General features: G+C 55.8%; 1 protein-coding gene across 1 annotated transcript in view; it reads left to right on the forward strand.

Annotated features, from left to right (window-relative positions):
• Positions 1-2,838: 2,838 nt before the first annotated feature.
• FAM49A (family with sequence similarity 49, member A) overlaps positions 2,839-7,418 on the forward strand; it is a 47,133-nt gene continuing 42,553 nt past the window's right edge. The window contains exon 1 of the mRNA XM_004686431.2: positions 2,839-2,981. The gene's annotated coding sequence lies outside the window, so the exon portion shown is untranslated. The remainder of the gene's footprint in view (positions 2,982-7,418) is intronic.

Raw genomic sequence — 7,418 nt, forward strand, 5'->3', positions numbered from 1 at the left:
GAGCGCCAGCTCCTTAGACGCTCAGCCTGGGGCCGGGAGTCTGTCCTTCGGCCTCAGTGCTTTCTCCGCCTGGGCGGCCTCCTTCAGTGTTGCCAGTGCTGGGGAAACAGAAATACCCATCTTTTCTGAGCTATTCCCCTACCCTGCAAGTGGGGGGAGGGAGCATGCATTGTGAAAGGTCATAGATCCTGGGTCGGAGGTCAGGAGGACTAGTCCCAGCTCTGTTGTGTGACTCTGGACAAGTCACGTCATACCTCTGGAGCACAGCATCCCGTTTTTAAAATGGAGCAGTTACCCTCTGTTTTGTCTCCCTCTTAAAACAACCAAAGGAAACAAAATAGGGAACAGCATTTGCTGGCAGCGGGGTGCTCCAGAAGCCCAGACTCTGGTCCCGGGCACCGCGGGCACCACCCCCACCCCTCGGCCTGGACGGGGGACAGGGCAGTGGCCGCCATCCCCAGTCGGAGCAAATGAGTGTGGAGTTGGCTGAGTCTGTGCTTCTTGTAGGGACCGAAGCATGTTGTGTCTCCTCCGTTTGATCACTGTCCTCCCTCATGGACATCTGGCCCCTGGGTGACTCAAACAGGAAGCCACCAGCCATCACTTCCAAAAGTTGGCGTCCTCTCAAAGACAGGCTTGCTTTCTGTTGTCCTGGGTTTGTTTGGATGGTGGAGGGGTAATTTACAAAACTGAGGGCAGGTCCTTGAGTCTGCCCGGCCCTGGCAGGACCGCTGTGATCTTATCTGGGAGCTTGGAGGAAGGGGCCTGGGAGGCGGGATACAGACGCAGTTTGTCCACATGCCGGTGCTGGGCCAGGGCCAGGCTGGGGACTCGGAGCTCTTGGGCCTCGGCCCCAGGCTGGAGGCTGGGCTGTTTTGCTTGTTTCCCCAGTTGCACTGCCAGTTTGGAGGGGAGAGCGGCTGTGCATCCCCTTGCCCTGGGTGCTGGGGGGCCTTGACGTAGGGTTAGTGTTGTGCTAACGTGTCTCACAGGTCGCCCTTTGTGATACTCTGGAGCTTGGGAACTTTGGCAGCACCTGTCAGTAGTGGAGTGGACAGATGCCCTGAGAAGCCTCTGAAATTGCCTGAGAGTCAGGCCGGGTCTGGAGGACACTCAGCCCCCTGCTGGCCTGAGCCTCTGGATTTTGTGGTGGGGGGGTTCTTCTGCACCCACTGGGTGGGCCCAGCTGCATCGTTAGGAGCACAGCCGAGCAAGGAAGCGGTGGGGTGGGCCACACCTGCCCGCAGCTCGTCACCTGAGCAGCTTATCTGGTTCCCTGGCACACCTGCCTCCTCCGCAGCCCAGAGGCGAGGCCTCGGCTTACCCCACTGCCTTGGAGAGTCACCTCCGGGGTGCACTCTGAGTGTCTCCCTCCGACTGTGCTCTGTGGTGGGAATCCTGGGCTTCTGACCCCAAGTTCTGAAGAAGAACCTCGTCTCCCAGCCCCCACCCTGACCTGGTTTCGCAAATGCCAGGCCAGCCACATGCATGTCCGAAATCACTTTCTCGTCAGGCCAAGGACTTTTTAAAGTTGCTGCGTTTTCTCTATCATTTCCTCCCCCCCCACACACACACTTCCTGTTTTTTCTTCCTCTTTCTCCACCCCACCCCATCTCTCCAGCCCTGTCCCTGGTTGTCTGAGAACAGGAACAAAGCCCCCAGCATTGATAATCGTGATTTCCTGACGGTGCTGGCTGGGCCGCCCAGCCCGCTGTGGGCACGTGAGTGTGCCCGGAGCAGGCAGGAAACTGGCCCACAGGCCCTCTGCCTGGAAGAGCATCTAACGAGGATCATCCTTCATGACTTACACAGTGCACAGCTTCCAAAGAACCTTCTCCTGACCTGAATTCAAAACCCTGGGAAAAATAAGACAACACGCAGTACTGGATCTAGTAACTAGAATCCGTTTTAGATGGACAAAAAATAGATTTGGGAGTGGGGTCTGAGCTCATTTCTGGTTCTGCCCTCTATTCTCTTCAGGATTCTGCCGATTTTTCTAGCTTTCTGAAGCTTATTCTCTAACCCCTTGGAAAAACGGAGTTAATGGTGTATCTTGGTAAATTTTTGAGGACCAACTAGGAAATATTTGATTCTGTCTATCTATAGAGTCGCATCTTCTCTGTCTGCCTGGCAGATATTATCTGCTTGACAAATGCAAAATCCTTTGGTTTTCTACATAGAACAACTGTTCTCATGAACAGTAGCCAGGAAATCACATAACAAATGACACCTCTGGGAAAGTCTGGGTCTGTTACTGTGTTTGCCTGAAACGTGGAGGCAGAGAGATGGACAAAGACACGCCAGCGACCTCCTGAGGGTGCAAAGCTCCCGGTACTGAAAAGCATGCCCCACCCCACAGTGCTCACGGGGTACCGTCCGTGGGGCAGGGGGCCCTCCCAGCAGACACAGAGGTGGGCTTTTGCACCCATCTAGCCCAAGGGTAAAGCTACCAAACAGCAATCTGGAAAAAGTGCCACCCCCTTTTGCAAATCTGTTAAAAAGAAAAGGAAAGGACTTCCCACTCGGGGTCAGTGACCACTTGTTTGAGCAGCTCGCCTGAGCCTGGGGCTGCTTTTTCAAACATTCCAGAAGGCCAGCGAGCAGAGACACGCTCTGGTCTGGACTGTCCTCCCACGTTGCTGCGTCCTGGGCTGAGGCTGTTTGTTTGTTTCTCGGAGCCTCAGTTTTCCCAGGCAGGAAACAAAGGCCCCGTGGGTTTCATCCAGCCCTGACAGCCTTGGATTCTGGGGCTTTCTCTGCGCTCCTTAGGGCCGTCTTGCTGTTCGGACAGGAAATGGCCTCTCCTCGTGACATGACCTGCCTTCCCTTCTAGCTGATCCTCACTCACTTGCGGACAGAGGAACCGCGGGAATCGAAGGCCCCGTCTTGACCTGAGGACCCACTGCCTTGACCACAGCTGCTCAGCGGGGTTCCTCCCGTCAGCCTGGACTGGTGACCCTGAATCCCAAGAGCGCGCTCAGGTGAGAAGCAACGGGCTTCGGTCCTGGCAGGAGAGCGCAGTGGGCACTGCCCTGCTCGCTGCTCGGGTGTGCAAGGCCCCCGGGACACTGGGAGGGCCGAGGGTACCGTCTCGCCCAGCGTGTCCTGGGTGGCCAGAAGCCCGTCTCCTGATGAGCCTGCATGTAAAAAGTGGGGGGGGGGGCGGCTTCATTCCACAGTGTGTGTTTCAAGGTAGCTGTGGTCATGACGTGCTAAAGGTGCTTGGGTGGGGTGGGGTGGGGTGCTGTCTTGAGTCCTTCCTTGGCAGGAAGCAGTAGCTTAAACGACGGGCAGTGGGGAGCAGGCGAGGACCTGTATTTCAGTGGCTCATTTTTTACAGAATTCGTTTGAGATTGAACACAATCAGTCTTTCTGTGCATCTCCTTCCTGAGGATTTAAACATGGGGGGGGGGAGCCCCTACGCAGCCACTGTGGGGTGGCGTGGGGTTCCCCTGCCAGGGTTTGGCCGGCGTCGCCCTGGCTCTCACGGTTCGTGAGGTTCGCATCTCAAGCAGTCGAGGTGGTCATGCAGCAACCCCCCAACCCTGGTCTTCTCCCCTGGCTGCCACACGGGGGTTCTTGTTTCTCCTTCCTCCCTCACCATCTCCCAGTCACTTACCGGCGCTGGTCTCATGGGAAAGGGAAGAACCGCACCCACTTGAACTTCTGCACTGAGTCTGACATGTGCTGGCATCTGTCCCAGCGACCGAGACCTGCCGGGGGCTCCGCTCCTTGGTCTCAGACGTTATAGGAGCCCACATCCTTTAGGCTGCCCCGGGCTCCCCTCCTCTGAGGCCCGGAGCCTCTGGGAGACCGACTGAGATCTTCTCCTGTCTTCTTTTTCACCCAGATATCTTGAGTTTCCTTGACACCCCGAACCAACAGCTTTTCTGAAGTTGAGCACAGTAGAAAAAGCAAGACGAGGTGACTGAAGTCCAAGGTCATTTTAGCTTGGCCCTTGCAGCAGATTCTCATTATCTGGGGTGGGCTTTTCTTGTGCTCCTTTCTTTCTCTGATGGTTCCTTCCCTGGAGTGGCAGCCGAACTGTGCACTCATTCAGAGGAAGAAGAGCTTTTGGAATTAGGCCTGGCTTCAACTCTCAGTTCTGCTATTTATTATTTGAATGACTTCGCGAAAATCACTTTCAATTTCTGAGCTTCTGTGCCCCCGTCCCTTAAAGGGGGACAGTGTGGCTGGATGGTTGGCTGTTGGCAAAACACAGGGATGGGATGCATGCATGTGGTTTCTTGCTTAGCAGAACTTGAAAAATGTGAGTTCCCCTCCTTGCTCACCTTTATGTAGAGCAACTCGAATGCAAGTCTCATCATCCTCAGGGTTCCAGAGGCCCTTGGCGTTTAGCCAACAACAGACCTGTCCACACAGACCCTAAGTCCCAACCAGTAAAAAAGACAGAAGCCATTCACAACCTTTTCTTTTTTTTTTTTCTTATTTTCCCCATTGTGTGTTTTTTTTGTTTGTTTGTTTTGTTTTGTTTTTTAAGAGTTGTGTATTTATGCATGCAGAGCTGGGGTACAGGCCAGAGGTGCAGGGGCGGTAAGAGGCTTCACCAAAGACAGAGCGGGGAGCAAAACAGGCAGATGGACGAAGTCCACTGCTGAGGGGAGCAGCGGGTGGATCAGGAGAGGTCTGCCACGCCATGTGGGTCACCTACGGGGCAGGTGGGGATGGAATTCACACTCAAGAGGCTGTGGCCAGCTGGCAGTGCTGTCCTAACCCGTTGTGCCAATAGGGAGGGCCCCTATGCACAACCTTTTAACCTCAGAATTCATCTTCAGCAGCCCCTAGCCCTGTACCTAGCTCTGCAGGGGCCCCCTGAGCCCCCACTGCGGAGGTTGGCCTGTTCTATCCAGCCTGCGTGCACACTGCTCTCCTAGCTCCTTGACTCCCTCTTTGTCCCAAGAAGTAATAGCTGAAAACGAACTTTCCCGCCAGCTACATGTCACCTGAGACTAGTGTATTCTGAACCCCAGGACTGGCCTGGGCACTGGCACCGACTGGTCTGGGAGAGGGCCCCTGGCCTGTACGACAGGCTTCGAGCGCCCGCTCCTCCCGGGCCCAGCCACTGCTCCTTCCGCGTCCTTGGCCCTGCGGGCCACCCACTCACCCAACAAACACTCAATCAACAAATATTCACGGAGATTGTCCTACGAGGCAGGGACTGCGCTTGATGTTAGACCAGAGCAAACTGGAGTCCCTGTTCTCAGAGTTTACGGTGCGATCAGGGGCTGTCATGAAGGAAACACCCCGACATGTGTTCCTTCACGCAGCGTGAAGTGTTATGGGAAAAAGGCGGCAAATCCAAGACAGACACGCGGGAATGTAGGGCAGTCCAAGGCCTGACTCTGATCCGGGGCACCAGGGAGGCCCCTGTCAGATGTCACCTGAGCAGAGAGGAAGGGAGCGAGGTTGTAAGCAACAGCTGGAACAGAGGCCCAGAGGCGGGATGCGCTCTACTTAAAGGATCTTGCAAGCGGCCAGTAGAGTTGGAGCCCAGTGAGGAAGGTGGGAGGAGGCAAGGGTGGAGGTTGGGTTTGGGGGGGAGTGGCGAAGGGGGGTGTCCCACTGAGCCACTGCGAAGACTTGGGCTTCTGTGTTCTGGCTGCCTCTGCAGAGCTTCCTCTGCCGCCGCCTCCTTCCCCAGACCATCTCTAAGCTCTAGTCTCGAAGCATCCCTAAGCAGAAAATGAGACGACGTCTCACCACAAAGAGTGGCGACTCCCACCCACCCACACCCCAGTGCTGAGCGCAGGTGCTGGGGCTGGAGGAGGACATTGGGCACCATCTAGACAGCCGGGAGAAGCAGCATAGAAAAGAGGTCAAAGTGAACAGCTGTCCTGAGTTTTCTTCGGTGGAACCAATTTGCTAGGTTGGGGATTTTCCATCGGAGCCTCCCTCGGGGACCGGTCACCCCTCCAGTTGTGTCGGAATCCATTCCCCCAGCCTGCTGGCTGAGGACTGATGCGCAGGAAGCGTGTCCGTGCCAGTTACATGTCAACACCAGCGCTGGCCCCTGGGGGCGAGGGAGGAGGTCAGCCTGGATTGTTTATGGTTTTCCTGGGAAGGACGGTGTGGGGTCCCTGTTCCAGACTGAGGGGCAGAGCCAAGGCAGCGCCTGGGTCCTGGTCTCACTGAGCCGAGGAGTCTGACAGGTGAGCAGCGAGCTGCGGGTGAGATGGGAGGGAAGGGGAGACCAAGAGACTCCTCAGAGAGGCAGGCCGGAGGGTTCCTGGGACCTGAGCTCGGAGCTGTGTCTAAGCAAAGACTGAGGACCTGGAGGGTTCGCGTTTTACGAAACAAAGGTCTGACTTGCTTTGCGCCCTGCTTCTTTAAGCTGCTTGCTCTGTGTCCCTCCCTGTCACATTGTACGTCAGTGCTTCTCGGCTGTGAAATGGGTCCCCACAGACCCGGTGCGGGAACCGGTCGTAGAGAGAGGCCAAGACACCTTCCCGTGGAGCGCTGTGGACAGTGCTTCATGCGTAGAGCCTTACTACACAAGTTTCTGGAAATGGTTACAACTTGAACTCTGTTTCTGAAAGAAGGGCGTGGCTGGCAGCACACCCTCGCTACTCTGCGAGAAATGGGCGCAGTCAGGCCTTGAGACGCTGTCTTCTGGTCTGGGACACGTGGTCACAGCTGACTCTCAAACCTTTTGCTGACGAAGATGAAAATAAGTGTTTTCTTAAATGCCTGCTTTTATTAAGCAGGTAAAAGCCATCTACCTGCACATGCGGACATTACGTGGGGCTTGGGAGGATGGGGACGAATTGAGCGGCCCGTCCCTCGTTCGAAGCTTGTGATAGAGGCAGAGGAGCCAAAAGTCAGAGGGGCGGGGGTGGGGGGCGAATCTGGCGTGCAGAGTGGCCTGAGTACCAAGCGGAGCCCAGGAAGGTTGCCCGGGGCCCTGTGTGTCAGGCACTGAAGGATGAGTAGGAGTTAGGAGCAGGGAGAGAGACACTGTATAAGTGAGGGTGAGGCTGGTGTGGCCTAAGGGAAGGGGCGCACAGCTAGGGCCTCAACACTGCTGCTAAAATACCCGCAGACGCCACCTCCTCGCCCTCCTACCCAGTTCACAGCAGCGGCTAAAAACAAGCGAGTTGACTAATTTGAGTTGATCCCTTCTCCCACTCATGGAAGTGTTAGTGAGGGGAGTAAGATAAGGGGGACCCAAAAAAGAAGTACAAAGAGGAGGAGGCGGGCCCCATCCCCCTCCTCCAGGAGCACCGAAGGAACAGCATGGATCGTGCATGGCTCGCGGGTGGTGAAATTCAACTGGACAGGGAGCTGTAGCTGCTTCTTCCAATGAAAACAAGAATGAGGGGTGGAGAATTTGTGTGTGCTGTATGAGTATGTTCACATTACATACAATTCATCGAACAAAGCCTGGTGCCAGGCAGCCT

The sequence above is a fragment of the Condylura cristata genome, unplaced genomic scaffold, assembly GCF_000260355.1.
Source record: "Condylura cristata isolate star-nosed mole 26May11 unplaced genomic scaffold, ConCri1.0 scaffold00020, whole genome shotgun sequence".
Classification (NCBI taxonomy): Eukaryota; Metazoa; Chordata; class Mammalia; order Eulipotyphla; family Talpidae; genus Condylura; species Condylura cristata.